This window comes from Panthera uncia (genome assembly GCF_023721935.1).
Source record: "Panthera uncia isolate 11264 chromosome A3 unlocalized genomic scaffold, Puncia_PCG_1.0 HiC_scaffold_11, whole genome shotgun sequence".
NCBI lineage: Eukaryota > Metazoa > Chordata > Mammalia > Carnivora > Felidae > Panthera > Panthera uncia.
Window position 1 is genome coordinate 78,198,742 of NW_026057578.1, and position 10,409 is coordinate 78,209,150.

The window sequence follows — 10,409 nt, forward strand, 5'->3', positions numbered from 1 at the left end:
CCATTTTTTTTTTCCACCCAGAAACTATTAATAGCAATATTGACCTATAAGTTTTTCTCTGTCTCAAGGGGTCCTCTGTCTTTGCGTTTAAAATTCTTAAAAGTGTTGGGGCGTCTGGGTGGCTCAGTCGGTTGAGCATCTGACTTTGGCTCAGGTCATGATCTCGTGGTTGACGAGTTCGAGCCCCATGTTGGGCTCTGTGCTGACAGTTCAGAGTCCAGAGCCTCCTTCAGATTCTGTGTGTCTCTCTCTCTGCCCCTCCCCGCTCATGCTCTGTCTCTGTCTCAAAAATAAAATAAACATTAAAATTTTTTTTTTTTAATTCTTAAAATTACTGGGGCGCCTTGGTGGCTCAGTCATTTAAGCATCTGACTCTTGATTTTGGCTCAGGTCATAGTCTCGTGGTTCGTGGGATCGAGCACCATGTTGGGTTCTGTGCTGACAGTGCAGGGCCTGCTTGGCATTCTCTCTCTCTTCTCCCTCTCATTCTCTGTCCCTCCCTTGCTGTCTCTGTCTCTCTTTAGGTAAATAAACTTGAAGAAAATTTAAAAAATTCTTAAAAGTGCTTTCCCATTTAGAGTCTTGAAAGAGGAGTATCAGTATTTATGCTTCCATTTGTGGTGAGTAGAGAGAATTTAAGACAAAAGCAGCAACTTTTTAATTTTTTTGAGTATAGCTGTTACACAATGTTAGGTTCGTAACTTAGTGATTAAATTTCTCCTTACATTATGTTCTGCTCGCCCTGAGTGTAGCTTCCATCTACCACCATGCAACACTATTACAATATCATCCACTATATTCCCGGTGCTGTCCTTTTATCTCCACGAATTTTATTCATTCCATAATTGGAAGCCTGTATCTCCCACTCCCCTTCCCTCATCTTGTTTATCTTCCCACCCCCTTTCCTCTGGCAGCCATCAGTTTGTTCTCTGTGTTCATGGTCTATTTCTGCTTTTCGTTTATTCATTTGTTTTTTAGATGCTACGTATAAGTAAAAATCATATGGTATTTGTTTTTCTTTGACTCATTTCACTTACCATTATACTCTCTAGGTCCATCTATGTTGTCACAAATGGCAAGATCTCATTGTGTTTTATGGCTGAGTAATATTCCACTATGTGTATATACCACATCTTCTTTATCCATTAATCTATGCATGGCCCCTTGAGTTGCTTCCACATCTTAACTGTTGTAAATAATGCTGCAGTAAGCATAGGGGTGTGTAGATATTTTTGAATTCGTGTTTTTATTTTCTGTAGGTGTAAAATACCAGTAGTGGAATTATATGGATCATACGGTATTTGTATTTGTAATTTTTTGAGGAATCTCATATACATGTATGCATGTACCAATTTGCATTCCCATCAATGATGCATGAAGGTTCCTTTTTCTCTGCATCCTTGTCAACACTTGTTATTGTCATTTTGATTCTAGCCAATGAAGTGATACCTCATCCTGGTTTTGGTTTGCATTTCCCTAATGATGACACTGAGATACTGAGCATCTTTTCATGTGTCTTTTGGCCATCTGTGGGTCTTCCTTGGAAAAATGTCTATTCGTGTTCTCTGCCCATTTTTAATTGGATTATTTTTTTGGTGTTATAGAAGTTCTCTCTCTCTCTCTCTCTCTATATATATATATATATACTTTAAAAAATTTTTTTAATGTTTATTTTTGAGACCGAGAGAGACAGAGCATGAACGGAGAAGGGTAGAGAAAGAGAGAGGGAGACACAGAATCCGAAGCAGGCTCCAGGCTCTGAGCTGTCAGCACGGAGCCCGATGTGGGGCTTGAACTCACGAGCTGTGAGATCATGACCTGAGCTGAATTTGGAAGCTTAACTGACTGAGCCACCCAGGCACCCCTCTCTCTCTATTTTGGATTCTAACCGTTTTCTGGTTATATCATGTGCAAATGTTTTCTCTTATTCAGTAGGTTGCCTTTTTTGTTTTGTTGATGGTTTCTTTTGCTTCTTATTTTGGTGTAGCCTCTATAGTTAGTTTTTGATTTGTTTCGCTTGCCTGAAGAGACATATTAGAAAAATGTTGCTACGGCAGATGTCAAAGAAATTATATTTTCTTCTGGGAGTTTTATGGTTTCAGATCTCACATTTAGGTCTGTAATCCATTTTGAGTTTAATTTTTGTGTGTGTAGTGTAAGAAAGTGGTCCAGTTTCAGTCTTTTACATGTAGCTGTCCAGTTTTCCCAACACCATTTATTGAAGAGACTTATCCTTTCTCCATTGTATATTCTTGTTTCTAAAGCAGCATCTTAAAGACTGTATTATCCTACCCCATGTCTATTTGGGGGTTTGTGTCCTTTTTTTAGCAACAGGATATACTGGGTTTTAAACCTTTACATGTTGCCTTTGGCTCTATCATGGCACCAACTGATCTTTGAGTTCACGAAACCCTCTCTCGGTGCCTACGAGATGGATTCTCCCCTGAACCTCCACCTCGGATGTAAGCATCACCGTCTAATTCACTCTTTGAGAACTACTCACCTGAGCTCTAGCAGAAATGTGTTTGGACCTTTTTTCACGGCTACTCCCAAGTCATGTCGATTCTAAGTTTGAAGGTCAAGGCTGAATGAACATTGCCAGGGTTTAAATTTCTTTTTTTTTTTTTAAATTTTTTTTTCTCAACGTTTTTATTTATTTTTGGGACAGAGAGAGACAGAGCATGAACGGGGGAGGGGCAGAGAGAGAGAGGGAGACACAGAATCGGAAACAGGCTCCAGGCTCCGAGCCATCAGCCCAGAGCCTGACGCGGGGCTCGAACTCACGGACCGCGAGATCGTGACCTGGCTGAAGTCGGACGCTTAACCGACTGCGCCACCCAGGCGCCCCTAGGGTTTAAATTTCAATGAACCCAAGCAGGCATTAAAAGGGAAAGGATGAAGGAGATATCCCTGGCCCTGGTTTCCTTTCTTTAGTTGGTCAAGGGAGAATGGAACAGAAGAGCAGGAAGGGAATACTCTGAGTTACTTGGAAATTGAATCCAGAATTAAAGCGCCTTCCCCTTCCCCCCAGGTATGGCCATTTGCTTTGCTACTCCTGATTGACAGTGGTCTGGAATATTTGGTGTTCTGGGTTGTCTTGGTCCCCTCAGATGCAGAAAGAGAAAAGATGCATTTATTAAGGCAAAGGATGACTTATTTTCACTTCCAAGAAAGCTGAAGTGAATAAAGCCTTTACTTGGGCCAAATTCAGTGTGATTTGCCTTCTTAATGAAAAATGTCAGATGAAGTAAAAATTCTTGTGTAGAACAGTTGAAAACAAATACTTCATGAGCTGGGCTGTGGGAATTATTGGATAAATTTTCCTTGATGTTAATTGTATATTGGATATACGTTTTATTTTATTTTTATTTTTTTAAATGTTTATTTCTGAGAGGGAGAGACAGTGCAAGTAGGGAAGGGGCAGAAGGAGAGGGAGACAGAATCTGAGGCAGGCCCCAGGCTCTGAGCTGTCAGCACAGAGCCTGATGTGAGGTTCGAACTCACAAACCACAAGATCGTGACCTGAGCTGAAGTCGGATGCTTAACCGACTGAGCCACCCAGGCACCCGTTTTATTTTTTTAAATATTTATTTATTTTGAGAGAGACTGCATGAGCTGGGGGATGGGCAGAGGGAGAGGGAGAGAGAGGGAGAATACCAGGCAGGTTCCGTGCTGTCAGTGCAGAGCCCGACGTGGGGCTCAATCTCACAAACCATGAGATCATGACCTCAGCTGAAATCCAGAGTCAGATGCTTAAATTGGTTATATGCTTTAAATGCTAGGAACATCTGCCACATAATCTTGAAGCTGAACTTCACCTTGTTAGAGTTAACAGTAAATCTGAAAAATTAAAGTATTTGTCCTGATTCACTTAGGTCTCAAAGTAATACTTTGAAAAGGTAGAGGCCAAGAAAGAGGCATTTTAATACTTAAGGAGCCAAAAAATCTTGTCACATTGTATATAAAGTGTATTTGTTAATTTTAACCTGTAATATTTTATTTACCACTAAAATCCATTCAATATGATTTATGTCAGTTGTATGATATGCCTCAATGGCAGAGATATTAAAGTGTAAACTATTACTCCTTAGAATAATTGAAATGCAACATTAGCGTGTGTATTCCATGCATATATAGAAAGTTTTAAAACACTTAAATTGAAAAGTGGAATCCTACTTAGGTGTATTTCCTTCTTTTCCATCACTCTCTGTGGTTAGCAATTTCCACCCAAGCAACCGTGGTGGCTTTTGAGCTCTGGTAGTTGCTTTCTTCCTGCCTAGTGTGCATTGTGAAAGGGGAGGTATATTGATTGTGCCGAGGCAACAAAAGTAGAGTTTTTAATTTGATTGTAATCCAAGGGCTTATTTCTAAGAGGCCTGGCAGTTGAACAAAGGTGCTTGCAGTTTCCTGACAGCTGTCCCGCATCAGGGGAATGTTCTCATCCTACTTTAGCAGTAAGCCTTGGGAAGAACTTACATCCCAGCAAGGGCTTCTCAGTGCCCTGGAGACCTACTGTCCTGGGACACGCCTTTTCCTGGCCTGTCTTCAACTAAACTCTCTCCTGGCTCGTCATCAAGTCCTTCCCCAGATTGGCTTTCTTAACCTTTCTTTGAAATGTCATCAGTAACCCTGATCCTGGCACCAACTTTACCACTTCTTCTTTAACTATCAGAAGAGTACAAAATGAAAACATATCCTGCCCTTGGTTTGGGTTCTTCCAGAAATAGACCTCTAGAGAAGGATTCTAGCACAATTAGTTTCTTGGGTACATGTTCTGTGAGAAGGTGATGTTGGGAAGAAAGGCAGCCAATAAGGAGTGTGTGTTAAGCCAACTGCCAGCATGGATCTGGAGCTCAATCCCATGGGACATCTGTGGAGAAGAACAGTGTGGAAAGTATGCCCCAGAATGATCCCTCTTAAGGCCTGAGGGGGCTGGGCTCTTGTTTACAACAGCTTTATTGACGTATAATTTTCCCACCAGGATAGTGACCCATTCTAAGTGTGTGGTGATTTTTGGCCGAGTAGAGTGTGCTGTAACTTGCACTGCAATCCACTACAAAAATAGTTTGGTTTCCTGCAGTATGCTCCACGGATCTGTCTCTTGCTTCAACAGTGTCTGGACGGAACGGATGCAGGGACGCCCCTTCTACCAGCCTCCCGACCACCCTCCAACCTTTTTTCCAGTCACAACCTTTGGAGGCATCTTCTCGGCCATCCTTTGCCTCTGGGACTGGCCAACACCCTGTTTTGAGCTTAGCTCCTTCTTACCCATCAACCGTGAGCTCCCCGGATTCCTCAGAATTATTTCACCGAGGTGGAGGGGGCTGTCAACCTCCTGGTCAACACGCATCTGCAGGCCTCCTACACCTACCTCTCTCTGGGCTTCTATTTTGACCGTGACAATGGGAATCTGGAGGGCATGGGTCACTTACTTCCATGTGTTGGCAAGGGTGCAAGGGTGTGGAGTGTCCCCGGAAGTTGCAAAGTCAACCAGGCAGCCACACCCTCTTCCGGGACCAGACCAGGCAGAAGCTGTTCCAGGATGAGCCACAGACACCGCCCCAGACAGACACCGCCCCGGTTCTGGTGAAGAACCTGAACCGGGCCCGTTTGGCTCTACGTGCCCTGGGTTCTGCCTGCGCGGGCCCCCATCTCTGTGACTTCCTGGAGGACCAGGATGAGAAGGGGATCAAGAAGACGGGTGACCACCTGACTCACCCCTGCAGGCGGGATGGCCCCCAGGCTGGGCTGGGCGAGTATTTCTTCTAAAGGCTCGCCCTCAAGGGGCACCTGGGTGGTTCAGTCAGTTAAGTGTCCGACTTCGGTTCAGGTCATGATCTCAGGTCATGATCTCATGGTTCCTGAGTTCCAGCCCGGTGTCAGGCTCTGTGCTGATGGCTCAGAGCCTGGAGTTTGCTTCAGATTCTATGTCTTCCTCTCTCTCTGCCCCTCCCCCGCTCACCCTCTGTCTCTATTCATCTGTCTCTGTCTCTCTCTCTCTCTCTCTCTCTCTCTCTCAAAAATAAATAAATATTAAAAAAATAAAAAATAAAAATAAATAAAGTCTCGTCCTCAAGCATGACTAGAAGCCTCTGAAGCCCGGCAGCCTTTGAGGGGCCTCTCTGGCATGCAATCCCCTGGACCAGGGCTTGTGCCCGAGCCTCTCCCTGCAGCCACCAGGCAGCTTTTTAACCACCCTGGAGCCCTGTCCCAAGCCATGGACCAAGTGGAAACAAAGCTGTTTGCAGTGTGCCATGCGTGCACATACACACAGGTTTCTAGTCTTAATCATTCTTTTACTTAGCCCTCTATAGAACTTTTTTATTTTGGCCATCCTTTTTCTTTTTTAATTTTCAAAAAGCAATATCTTGTTTATTACTCTGCTTTCCATTGCAGCCTGTTCTTTGTGGATGCAGTGACTTAGAAGAGTTAGTCCTGTTTTATTTTGATAATTCTTAGTGAAGTATCTCAGGCCTTAGTTAGCTGGTTTTCACTTTAATTTTCATGGAAGAGAATACGAAGTGATCCTTGGCCATTTCTGTGAATGAATGCGCTGAACTGACTTGTGTCACTTCCTGGGAACTGTTTCTTTTCAGGGCCATTCATCCCCAAGACCACTTCCTTGCATGGGGAGGCTGAGTGAGGGTGTGTATGAGTAGTGTCCTGGTAGAGGCTGATACCCTTTCAGGGACTGAGCAGGTGGGAGACAGGTAGGCTGGAGACCAGATGCTGGAGCTGCCTTTCCTCCTTTTTGCTTTGGGTCTATTTCATCGTGTACTACTCAGCTTCTCCTGCCAACCAGAACATTGTATCTCTCTGTCTAGGAAACATTTCTTAGCATATAAGCATCTGAGCTCATGCTCACCCAACTGTGTGTGTGTGTGTTTGGACGGGTTGGGCCAGCTATGCAGCCAGTGCTGCAGTAAATCATCCCCACTGCCTCCTGCAAGCTGGGAGACTTTGTGGAGCTCCCCTGTGAATGTTAGCCCCATATCCCTGCAGCTTTCTCTCGACCGTATTCTGGGCTGTGCTTCCCTTCTTTCAGCTTGTCCAGCAATACAATTGCATATATTTCCTATCTTTCAGAAGTGATCTTTCTGTTGATGGCACCATCTTTGTTGCCAATGCCACTTTGGGTTTCTTCATTTTTGTATCCCGTTATTGTCATTTCAAGGTGATTTTAGTAGGAGGAGGAGACAAACACTGCCCACTCTCCTGAATTGGGGTCCCCAGCTCCGTTTCTTATAGCCAGGGAGGTGGCCTTGGGAAGAGGGCTCTGGGTTTGGTTCACAGACAGCCAAGCCTGCCCAGGCAGCACTCCCTCAGCTGCCAAAAATTGCTACGTGGGTGGGAAGTGATCAAGCCGTCCCAGCCTCACTCTGGCCCCACCCCAAGTCTCCTTGGGCAGTAGAGAAATGTTCAACCCTCGCCTCCTTTGAATCAGTAGCTTTCTGGGCTCTTCCTGCTGTTGTTCAAGGGTTCAAGGCACTGAGGTCAGAATTCCTTTTTCCACTTGTCCCACCTCATTGCAAAATGTGGCACAGTGATGAAGTGTTAACTAATCATTGGATAATTTGTTTCCAGTCTGTGGGGTGGAGAGAAGAGAATGAAAACAGAGCTTTGCTGGCTCAGCACAAAGACAGCCAACGGGCAGGCTCGCAGGGGCCTAGAAGAAAACATAACTGGGTGGAGGGAGACCCAGGAGCCAGATGACAGGTGCCAAGGTCCAGCACAGTGACAAGGTGGAAGTCCCGTCTGTTTTGCTCGTTTGGAACTTAAGGACCAACCTGCAGTCAGCCAGGAGGCCAGGGCTACAGATTCTCAGCAACAGCCTCTGATCTGCTGTTACCCTCCAAGTTGATGAGATGGGAGAAACCCAGAGAAGCACAAAGATAAAGAAGATAAGCAAATGTAGGCAAACCTCCACTGCTTAGATAGCAGTAATGTCACACTGACTTTTCTTCTGTGGGATATAAGAAAGGATTGGTGGACACTGAGAGTTGAAGTTGTCAAGCTTAAGATTGGTGGGAAATACCTTTATTTATTTGATTGTGAAAGCCTCCAAAAGTGAGTCACTGAGGAAGGAATGAAAGAGGAGGGGCTGTGATGCACTGTCAAGAAAGCTAAGAACTTTCCCACTTGCTGAGCCCTGCTGGGTTGAAGAACAAGACAGAAGACGCAGAACAACATCATGGAGAGCCCGCTGGCCCATGAGGCTGTGGGGCAGCATTTCATGGCAGGAGGCAGCCTGACTTGCTCTTCCACCTCCAGAAACTACAGAGGTGCTTATTGAAATGGGTGCCAGCCCAGTCCCTGCAAGTGAGGACCTGCTTAACAAAAAGGCATATCCTATATCCTAGGATATAGTATTCTAGTATCCTAGGATACCACATCGTTGTACACAAAAATATTCTCTGCCTTATCCAAAGTCTGGATCTTTTTCCCTATGCTGGTAGACCAATCCAGTAAGTTACTCTTCTGAGATGGATTGCTTTGTTTGGAGAAATCTTGCACTTAGAAAACTTTAAATTCAAGGGCACCTGGGTAGCAGCTCAGTCGGTTAAATATCCAACTCTTGATTTCATGGTTTGTGGGTTCAAGTCCCACTTCTCTGTCTCTCTCTCTCTCTCTCTCTCTCTGCCCCTCCCCTGCTCGTGCTCTCTCCCTCTCTCTCAAAAATAAATAAACAAACTAGGGGCACCTGGGTGGCTCAGTTGGTTAAGTGTCCAACTTCGGCTCAGGTCATGATCTCAGAGTTCACGAGTTCAAGCCCCACGTTGGGCTATGCACTGACAGTTTGTGGGTTCGTGCCCACATCAGGCACTGTGCTGACAGCTTGGAGCCTAGAGCCTGCTTCAGATTCTGTGTTTCCCTCTCTCTCTACCCTTCCCCTGCTTGTGCTCCATCGCTCTCTCTCTCTCAAAAATTAAAAAAAAAATCTTTAAAATAAAAACAAACAAAAAACTGCCCCAAAAACATAAAATTAAAAAATAATTAAAAATTTTTAAATTTTGAATTAATTTTTGACTCACAGAAAAGTTGTAGTTCGAGAGTACCCATCTACCCGCACCCAACTTTCCCTGATGTTAACACAGCCATGTTGCAATGATCACAATTGGCACTAGATGAACCAACAACAGGAAATAAATATTCTCTTACCTACACTACAGATCTTTAATTTTACCATTTTTGCCCTCACTAATGCCCATTTTCTGTTCCAGGATCCTGTTCAAGATCCCACTTGTTGTTGAACTCCTCCAGTCTATTGCAGTTTCTTCATGTTTCTTTGCCTTCTATGACTTTAATACTTTTGAAGACTATTTTTGAGGAGTCGAATGTCCTTCAATTTAGGTTTGTCTGCTGTGTTCTCGCAATTAGAATGAGGTTGTGTATTTTGGGCAGGAATGCCACAGAAGTGATTTTTTGTCCTTCTCAGTGCATCATAGTGAGGGTTAATAATGTCTGATTCCTGGTCATTTTAATATGTTGACTGGGTTTCTCCTTTGTAAGGTGCTGTCTTTCTCTTTGCAGTTAAGAAATATCTTGGGGGACATTTGTACATTTAAAAGTTTGTACCGGGGCACCTGGGTGGCTCAGTCGGTTCAGCATCCAACACTGGGTTTCAGCTCAGGTCATGATATCACGGTTCATGGGTTCGAGCCCCGTGTCAGGCTCTGCGCCCGCTTGAGATCTTCTCTCCCTCCCTCTGTCTCTGCCCCTCCCTGGCTCGTGTGTGCTCTCTAAATAAATAAATAAATAAACTTAAAAAAAATAAATAAAAGCTTGTACATTTAAAATGTACAGATAGGGGCACCTGGGTGGCTTAGCCGGTTGAATGTCTGACCTCAGCTCGGTCATGACCTCACAGTTAGTGAGTTCAAGGCCCGAGTCAGACTCTCTACTACTGTCTGCTGTCATTGCAGAGCCTGCTTTGGATCCTTTGTCTCCCTCTCTCCCTCTGCCCCTTCCCCATTTGTGTTCTCTCTCTCTCTCAAAAATAAATAAACATTTAAAAAATATTTTTTTAAATGGACAGATAATTAAATAAGCTAATGTGTGGGAAGTGCTTGGAGCCTGGCGTGTAGTAAGTGCTCAGTGAACGGTGGCTGTTGGTTTTTTCATCATCATGGTTGCTCCCTCTGTTCCTGTTCTTTCTCTCGTTTTCTTCCTATGGTTTGGCTCCTTCTGTTCCTTCATTATCCTCTGCATCCCATGCTGATCCACCTCTTGCTGGTCACTTCCTTGCAGTGTGGTTGGCACTCTCATTCAAAATATCTGAAGCTTCCAGAAGGGCACAGAAGGTTGAATGCTCCTTAGCACGTGGGGATCAGTGCAGGGCAATAGCCTACTGTTACTGCAGGTCAGGGGCAGAGCCCCTGTGGAACACGAGGAAGGGTTCAACTGTCTTT

The 10,409-nt window shown here is 44.4% G+C and overlaps 1 pseudogene; it reads left to right on the plus strand.

The window, feature by feature from the left end:
* The first annotated feature begins 2,431 nt into the window (after positions 1-2,431).
* LOC125936020 (ferritin light chain-like) lies at positions 2,432-9,115 on the plus strand (annotated as a pseudogene).
* The last annotated feature ends 1,294 nt before the right edge of the window (positions 9,116-10,409 follow it).